Here is a 9,915-nt window from a genome sequence, read left to right as displayed (position 1 = left end):
TTTATTGGTTACAAGGAGAGTCGAGGGTCGTGTAGAAGTTGACGACTTTGTAAAACTGAGGAGGTTCTGACTTCTGGCGGAGATGGCGGAAATGATCAGACTTCAGGAACATCGGCACGCCTTCCTGAAGCTGCGGGGTGGGGGGTGCGTGTGAGAGAAGTTTATGATTTCCGTGTCCCCGGGCTGAGAGATTCCCTGTGTCCACACAGCCCATTCTCGGTTAACGTGGCCGCCCGGGATCGATTGAGGCGCTGATTTACACTGGCCACTTTCGCACACAGAATCTACGGCGAAGGAACATGCGGTGCCCATGGATGCAATCCCGGGATCGAGTGTGTTACTGATTGCGATAACAGCACTTTAATTTGTGTTTTATGTCGTCTTCGGTATTGCATATATATATATATATATTAATTCTAAAAACTTTGTCGTTAAATGGAATAATGTAAATATTTCAGATATTCGCACATACATATGGGTTTTGGGGAGGAGTGGTAGGTGGTTTGGGAAGAAGAGGAGTGACGGGACGAGGAGTGGTGTGACGTGACGGTGAACGTGGGGAAGTCATTGAATCAATGGGGGACGAAAAGGGGAGGGGCGAAAGTCCCTGTCACAAACTGGTGGCCGACGTGGATAAGATAAAGGCAGGGTGAGGAGGAGTGAAATTACAGGAAGGGAGCGGGAGTGATGGAAATGGGAGGGAGAGGAAGTGCTGGAACTGGGAAGGAGTAGAAATGATTGAACTGGGAGGCACGGGAAGTGATGAAACGGGGCTGGAGGGAATGTGATGGAACGGGGAGGGAACGGAAGAGATGGGACTGGGACGGATCGGGAGTGATGGGATGGAAAGGGAGGGTAAGTGATGGCTCGGGGAGGGGCGGAAAGGGCGCGACACGGAGGGAGGGAGAGGACGTGATGGAATGGGGCAATGAAGTGATGGGACGGGGATGGCAGGGAAGGGATGGGACTGGGAGGCAGGTTTAGTGATGAAATAGGGAGGGACGGTAAGTGATGAAACGGGGTGGGAGAGGAAGTGATTGAAAAGGGAAGGAGAGGAAGTGAAGAGACGGGGAGAGAGGGGAAGGAATGGGACAGGGACGGTGAAGTGATGGGACGGGAAGGGAAGGAATGGGACGGAAGGCAGTTGGACTGATTGGGCAGGGTGGGGAGTGTGGGGCTGTACTTACTCAACAGTGGAGGATGGGTGGGTGGTGGTAGTTCCTACTCAAATTAGCTGGACGGCAAGAAAAGGGAGGCGTGTGCTCGAGGAGGAAAGGACGCGGTCTGGGCTGATGGGACGGAGTGTTGTGTTGTAACGGAGGGAGAGGTGAGAGACTCAACGACGGAGGGAAGGGGGTGGGTAGGGGGGCGAAATTTCCCATCAGAATATGTTCACCACCCAGGATGAGGTGGATGGCGGGATAAGGGCAAGGTGTCAGAGAGGGGAGTGTGTCAGGTGTGATGGGGTCTGTAGGGGAGTGTCTCAGTGGGTAACAGAGAGATAGAGGGCGATGAGGAGAGGCGAAATTTGGCATCGCATAGTGGCAGCCAACCAGCATAAGGTGCACAGCATCGAGGTGGTGGGGAGGGTGAAGCGAGGGGTGGGAACGAAGGTGTTTACAAATGGGGATGGAAAGGAGGGTGACAAATGATGAATGTGAGAGAGTGTTGGTGGAGGAAATGGGGGGAGGGGGTCACATTCTGTCACAGAATGGCTGTAGGCAGATTATTAAATGGAGAGTTGGAAGAGCGGGTCAGAGAGGGAAAGGAGAGCAGGTATGGGGAGTTGAGATGGAACAAACCAGGAGGGAAGTGAGTGGACGGTGAGCAAAAGGTTGCGACTCAGTCGGAGATGCTTCAAGAAGGTTGTCCATTGTCCCCACCACAAAATGGCCGCCAGCCAGTGTGAGATGGGCGGTCATCATCGTAGCCTGTCACACCAGACAGCCAACCACTCTAGTGATTCGCTGGTCTTTAAACCCCATATTGTCACCGTATTGTCTCCCGTCCTACAAACTCCCGGTCTCGCTCTGTTGAGAGTGCACCGCCTCCGTCTGTCCAACAGTGTCCCCGTCTGGCAACGTTTCTGTGTGTCTGGTGCTGTCTTGTTTGCTGGGATGCTGGCTTCTGTTTGTGGCCAGATGTCAGCCCCGTATGTTTGGGGTCGGGTATGGGGAAAGGGGTGACGTTCCGTGAGGCAGTTCCTCCACTGTATCAAAGTTTTCCTCCATTTTCGATGCTGGAAACTGGCACCTGATGGTGCAGTGAGTGTCGTGGATCAGAGTTCAGTTTCCCTTTTTCAATTTTTGTTGTAGTGTGTCTTCGGGTCTCTGGGGGAGCAATGCCTGCAAGTCTGTCAATGGTGTCAGTGGGTGCGGGGCGCAGTGTGGCCCTGATTATTCGGCACGGTTCGTTAAGCATTGGGTCTATTTTCATCACAGGGGCTGATCTGCCCCACACAGGTGCACAGTATTCAGCGGGTGCATAGCAGAGTGGTAGGACAGTTGGTCTAAGTGTGTGAACATTGGCTCTCCATTTCGTGCCTGCTAATATTATTTTTCAAGAGAGAATTGCAAAAGCCGACTTTCCCTCGGAGTGTTTGGATGTGGGAGGCAAATGAGAGCGTCCTATCCAGTGCCACGCCCAGGTAAAACGGAGTGGGATGGTGTTCCAGCTGCTTCCCACACCAGAGAATCTGGAGTTTCCGAGCTGCTTCTCGATTCCTCAGGTGGAATGCACACACTTGAGTTTTTGATGGATTTGTTTTCAGAGACCATTTTTCATTACACTGCTTCATTGCCTCGAGGACTGCTGCAAGTCGTACTTCAATTTCTTGGGAGGATTAGCTTGTGTTGCTCAGCATAGGTCGTCTGCACAGATAAACCTGCGTGTGTTAGGAAAGGTTGGTTGGTGGTTTGTGTAAACATCAAATAGAAGAGGTGTCAGGACTGATCCCTGTGGTAGTCCGTTCGTTTGTGGAGGCCACCTACTCTTAATTCCATTCAGGTCTACATAAAGTCTAAGATTTTCTAGGAGGGTTCTTATTACTTCCACTGTGCTTTCATTCTTTAACATTTCAGATAACTTCAGTAGAAGCCTCTGTGATTCACAGTGTCCTATGCTGCTGTTAAGTCAATGAATACTGCCCCTGTAATTCGTGGCATTTCTAAACCATCCTCAATATACTGGGTTACGTTCAGGACTTGACGGCAGCCAGAGCGGCCTGGCCTGAACCCGGCTCGGTCTGGTCATAGAAGAACTTCGAATAAGAGGGAAATTCTTTTCAGTCTGAGTCTCTCGTAGAGTTCCGAGAGACAGACAGACAGACATAATTTAATGTTCCCGATCGAAATTGGGTTACCTTCCAGCCGCTCCAACCAAGAATACTGTAGAAATATAGCGATATAAACCCACAAATAATTAAATAATAATAATACGTAAACTATGCCATGTGGAAAATAGTCCAGGACAAGCCTATTGGCTCAGGGTGTCTGACACTGCGAGGGAGGAGTAGTAATGTATGATGGCCACGGGTAGGAATGACTTCCCATGACCCTCAGCGTTACATCTTGGTGGAATGAGTCTCTGGCTGTATGTACTCCTATGCCTAACCAGTACATTACGGGGTGGATGGGAGTCATTGTCCAAGATGAAATGCAACTTGGACAGACAGTGAAGTGCAAGGAAATCGGTCTATACTTTTTAAGAATTGTGGGGTCTTTATTAGGTTTTAGGGGAACAATTTTGACTCTTCTCAACTCTTTAGGTATTTTTAATAATCTTAGGCAATTGTTCAAAAGGAACAGAAGCCAGTGGAGTGCTTCCGGTTCAAGCTGTTTCAGGAATTCATTAAGAATCCCATCTGTGCCAGCAGTTTTGTTGGATTTTAGCTGTGATACTTCATCCTTTAGTTCTTCCATGGGGACAGGTGGGAAGTTATTATTACCGCTTGAGAGAGACGACTCCATCTCCTGATGTTGCACCTCTGTTAATAATTCCATCGGGACCTGGGGTTTATCCACCTTTATGCTGTTTCAAAGCCCAAAGCTACCTCCTCAATTACTTAAAAATACTCGAGCATATTAATACTCTTTGCCTTTATCTCCACATGCCCCATGTTCATGTCTTTGGTAAATGCTCGCCTCCCCCTTTGTACTTGAGTGTTCCCACCCTCTCCCTTGTTATCCTCTTCCTCCTGAAGTATGTATAGAATGCTTTGAGATACTCTTAAATCATACTTGAGGAGAAGTTTTCATGGGCCGCCTTGGCTCTCCTAATTCACCTCGAGCTTGTTTTTTCATTGGAGTTCTTTTCTTTCTTCATATTCACCCTCCAATTCTCTGTTTCATTCTAGCTTCCTAAGCATTACCTACTTTCTGTTGTATTCTGGACTACATCCATGACACCTCTCTGCATCCCTGGTTCTCTACCTTGCCATCCTTGTCCTTCCTTCTGACTGGAACGTTCCTGTCCTGTCCTCTGTGCAGTTCGACTACAAACACCCTCCACATGTTGGATGTGGACTTGCCCAGAAACAGCTTTTCCCTGTTAACACTCCCTCCTTTCTGCCTAATCTCTCATAAATTGCCCTGCTCCAGTTTAATACTCACCGGCAAGGACTATGCTTATTCCCCGCTGCGCTTTTTACACTCTCCCCATACTTTGCTGCATTCACAATGAAACTATTTCCACTCACAACCTCCATTTCTGCCCTGGGGAAAAGTCTCTGTCTGTCCACACGATCATCTTTCGCACCTATATCAAGTCAGGTCTCCACCGCCTTTGGTCCAAAACGAAACACCCTCGCTCGCTCAATATATCAACAGAGAAAAATGCTCTGTAATCCAGGCAGCATCCTGGTGAATCTCCTCTACACCCTCTCTAATCCAGACAGCATCCTGGTGAATCTCCTCTACACCCTCTCTAATCCAGACAGCATCCTGGCGAATCTGCTCTGCACCCTCTCTAATCCAGGCAGCATCCTGGTGAATCTCATCAGCACCCTCTCTAATCCAGACAGCATACTGGTGAATCTGCTCTGCACCCCCTCTAATCCACGCAGCATCCTGGTGAATCTCCTCTGCACCCTCTCTCATCCAGGCAGCATCCCGGTGAATCGCCTCTGCACCCTCTCTCATCCAGGCAGCATCCCGGTGAATCGCCTCTGCACCCTCTCTAATCCAGTCAGCATCCTGGTGAATCTCCTCTGCACCCTCTCTAATCCGGACAGCATCCTGGTGAATCTCTTCTGTACCCTCTCTAATCCAGGCAGCATCCTGGTGAACCTCCTCTGCAGCCTCTCTAATCCGGACAGCATCCTGGTGAATCTCCTCTACACCCTCTCTAATCGAGGCAGCATCCTGGTGAACCTCCTCTGCACACTCTCTAACCCAGGCAGCACCCTGGTGAATCTCCTCTGCACCGTCTCTAATTCGGACAGCATCCTGGTGAACCTCCTCTGCACCCTCTCTAATCCGGACAACATCCCGGAGAATCTGCTCTGCACCCTCTCTAATCCAGGCAGCATCCTGTTGAATCTCCTCTACACCCTCTCTAATCGAGGCAGCATCCTGGTGAACCTCCTCTGCACACTCTCTAACCCAGGCAGCACCCTGGTGAATCTCCTTTGCACCGTCTCTAATTCGGACAGCATCCTGGTGAACCTCCTCTGCACCCTCTCTAATCCGGACAACATCCCGGAGAATCTGCTCTGCACCCTCTCTAATCCAGGCAGCATCCTGTTGAATCTCCTCAACACCCTCTCTAATCCGGACAGCATCCTGGTGAATCTCTTCTGCACCCTCTCTAATCCAGACAGCATCCTGGTGAACCTCCTCTGCAGCCTCTCTAATCCGGACAGCATCCTGGTGAATCTCCTCTACACCCTCTCTAATCTAGGCAGCATCCTGGTGAATCTCCTCTACACCCTCTCTAATCAAGGCAGCATCCTGGTGAACCTCCTCTGCACCCTCTCTAATCCAGGCAGGATCCTGGTGAATCTCCTCTGCACCGTCTCTAATTCGGACAGCATCCTGGTGAACCTCCTCTGCACCCTCTCTAATCCGGACAACATCCCGGTGAATCTGCTCTGCACCCTCTCTAATCCAGGCAGCATCCTGTTGAAACTCCTCTACACCCTCTCTAATCCAGACAGCATCCTGGTGAATCTCCTCTACACCCTCTCTAATCCAGACAGCATCCTGGTGAATCTGCTCTGCACCCTCTATAATCCACGCAGCATCCTGGTGAATCTCCTCTGCACCCTCTCTCATCCAGGCAGCATCCCGGTGAATCTCCTCTGCACCCTCTCTAATCCAGGCAGTATCCTGGTGAATCTCCTCTGCACCCTCTCTAATCCGGAAAGCATCCTGGTGAACCTCCTCTGCTCCCTCACTAATCCGGACAGCATCCTGGTGAATCTCCTCTACACTCTCTCTAATCCGGAGAGCATCCTGGTAAATCTCCTCTACACCCTCTCTAATCCGGACAGCATCCTGTTGAATCTCCTCTACACACTCTCTAAACCGGACAGCATCCCGGTGAATCTCTTCTGCACCCTCTGTAATCCAGGCAGCATCCTGGTGAACCTCCTCTGCAGCCTCTCTAATCCGGACAGCATCCTGGTGAATCTCCTCTACACCCTCTCTAATCTAGGCAGCATCCTGGTGAACATCCTCTGTACCCTCTCTAATCCAGGCAGCATCCTGGTGAATCTCCTCTGCACCGTCTCTAATTCGGACAGCATCCTGGTGAACCTCCTCTGCACCCTCTCTAATCCGGACAACTTCCCGGTGAATCTGCTCTGCACTCTCTCTAATCCGGACAGCATCCTGGTGAATCTTATCTACACCCTCTCTAATACGGACAGCGTCCTAGTGAATCTCCTCTGCACCCTCTGTAATCCGGACAGCATCCTGGTGAATCTCCTCTGCACCCTCTCTAATCCGGTCAGCATCCTGGTGAATCTCCTCTACACCCTCTCTAATCTAGGCAACATCCTGGTGAACCTCCTCTGCACCCTCTCTAACCCGGACAACATCCCGGTGAATCTGCTCTGCACCCTCTCTAATCCAGGCAGCATCCTGTTGAATCTCCTCTACACCCTCTCTAATCCGGACAGCATCCCGGTGAATCTCTTCTGCACCCTCTCTAATCCAGGCAGCATTCTGGTGAACCTCCTCTGCAGCCTCTCTAATCCGGACAGCATCCTGGTGAATCTCCACTACACCCTCTCTAATCTAGGCAGCATCCTGGTGAACCTCCTCTGCACCCTCTCTAATCCGGACAGCATCACTGTGAATCTCCTCTGCACCGTCTCTAATTCGGACAGCATCCTGGTGAACCTCCTCTGCACCCTCTCTAATCCGGACAACATCCCGGTGAATCTGCTCTGCATCCTCTCTAATCCAGGCAGCATCCAGTTGAATCTCCTCTACACCCTCTCTAATCCGGACAGCATCCTGGTGAATCTCCTCTGCATTCTCTCTAATCCGGACAGCATCCTGGTGAATCTCATCTACACCCTCTCTAATCCGGACAGCGTCCTTGTGAATCTCCTCTGCACCCTTTGTAATCCCGACAGCATCTTGGTGAATCTCCTCTGCACCCTCTCTAATCCCGATAGCATCCTAGTGAATCTCCTCTGCACCCTCTCTAACCCGGACAGCGTCCTGGTGAATCTCCTCTGCACCCTCTCTAATCCGGACAGCATCCTGATGAATCTCCTCTGCACCCTCTCTAATCCCGATAGCATCCTAGTGAATCTCCTCTGCACCCTCTGTAATCCGGACAGCGTCCTGGTGAATCTCCTCTGCACCCTCTCTAACCCGGACAGCGTCCTGGTGAATCTCCTTTGCACCCTCTCTAATCCGGACATCATTCTGGTGAATCTCCTCTGCACCCTCTCTAATCCCGATAGCATCCTAGTGAATCTCCTCTGCACCCTCTCTAATCCGGACAGCATCCTGATGAATCTCCACTACACCCTCTCTAATCTAGGCAGCATCCTGGTGAACCTCCTCTGCACCCTCTCTAATCCGGACAGCATCACTGTGAATCTCCTCTGCACCGTCTCTAATTCGGACAGCATCCTGGTGAACCTCCTCTGCACCCTCTCTAATCCGGACAACATCCCGGTGAATCTGCTCTGCATCCTCTCTAATCCAGGCAGCATCCAGTTGAATCTCCTCTACACCCTCTCTAATCCGGACAGCATCCTGGTGAATCTCCTCTGCACTCTCTCTAATCCGGACAGCATCCTGGTGAATCTCATCTACACCCTCTCTAATCCGGACAGCGTCCTGGTGAATCTCCTCTGCACCCTTTGTAATCCCGACAGCATCTTGGTGAATCTCCTCTGCACCCTCTCTAACCCGGACAGCGTCCTGGTGAATCTCCTCTGCACCCTCTCTAATCCGGACAGCGTCCTGGTGAATCTCCTCTGCACCCTCTCTAACCCGGACAGCGTCCTGGTGAATCTCCTTTGCACCCTCTCTAATCCGGACATCATTCTGGTGAATCTCCTCTGCACCCTCTCTAATCCCGATAGCATCCTAGTGAATCTCCTCTGCACCCTCTCTAATCCGGTCAGCATCCTGATGAATCTCCTCTGCACCCTCTCTAATCCGGTCAGCATCCTGGTGAATCTCCTCTGCACCCTCTCTAATCCGGACAGCATCCTGGTAAATCTGCTCTACACCCTCTCTATCGTTTCCACGTCCTTCTTTTATGAGGTGCTCGGGACTGAACCCAATATTCCAAGTGCTAAACGGGACTTTTCGCGTTGCAACATGGCCTCTAGGCTCCTGACCTCAGTCCCCTGAATAATGCGGCTGATACCCAATTCGTCTTCGCCAACTGCCTATCAACGTGTGAAGAAACATTACGGGATCGTGGATGTCAACCCGAACGTCCCTCTGATTCACCAGACAGCCAACCACCCTGCTGTCAACCCTGCACTCTGCCTTTCAAATTAGTCCTTCCAAAGGGAATCACTTCGCACTTTTCTGTGTTGAACTTCATCTGGCACTTCTCATCGCTGTTCTGCATCCTGTCGATGTCCTGTTGTAACAAACTTCTTCGCGAACCACAACTAACCATATCATCTGCGAACTTACGAATTCCATCCTTCCACTTTCTAAAACAAATTATTTATATTAAACAAAACACTAAAAGCAGGATCACAGAACAGATCCCTACACATTGCCAATGGTTACCAACCTCCAGGGAGAAAACACTCCCTGCATGACAATCCTCCGCCTTCTCTGGATAAAAACAATTTTGAATACACCAGACAAATTTCCATGGACACTGAAATAGCCTATCATGGTGAAACTTGTCAGATACCTTATTAAAATCCTTTTATCAACAGATCAACATCTCTACCTGCATCAATGTGCTTCATCATATCCTCACAAAATACAACACAGCTTCTGAGACAGGAGCATAAGACCGTAAGGAGCAGAAGTCGGACATTCGGCCAATCGAGCCTGCTCCGCCATTTTATCATGAGCTGATCCAATCACCCCTTTAGTCGAACTCTGCCCGCCTTGTCACCATAACATTTAATGCCCAGGCCACTCAGATACCTATCAACCTCTGCCTTAAATACACCCAATGACTTGGCCCCCACTGCCGCCCGTGGCAACAAATTCCAGAGATTCAACACTCTCTGGCTAAAAAAAAATCTTCGCATCTCTGTTCTGAATGGGCGCCCTTCAATCATCAAGTCATGTCCTCTCGTACTAGACTCCCCCACCGTGGGAAACAACTTTGCCACATCCACTCTCTCCATGCTTTTCAACATTCGAATGGAGGTTAACCTTAAGGGTATCCTGCACACGGACTCCCAAGTCCCGTGGTGTGGAAGCGCAAGACCGGCCTGTCCACACGGAACAGTGACGAGGCTCAAAACAG

The sequence above is a fragment of the Hypanus sabinus genome, unplaced genomic scaffold (genome assembly GCF_030144855.1).
Source record: "Hypanus sabinus isolate sHypSab1 unplaced genomic scaffold, sHypSab1.hap1 scaffold_614, whole genome shotgun sequence".
Taxonomy (NCBI): domain Eukaryota; kingdom Metazoa; phylum Chordata; class Chondrichthyes; order Myliobatiformes; family Dasyatidae; genus Hypanus; species Hypanus sabinus.
Note: the sequence above shows the minus strand (reverse complement) of the source record.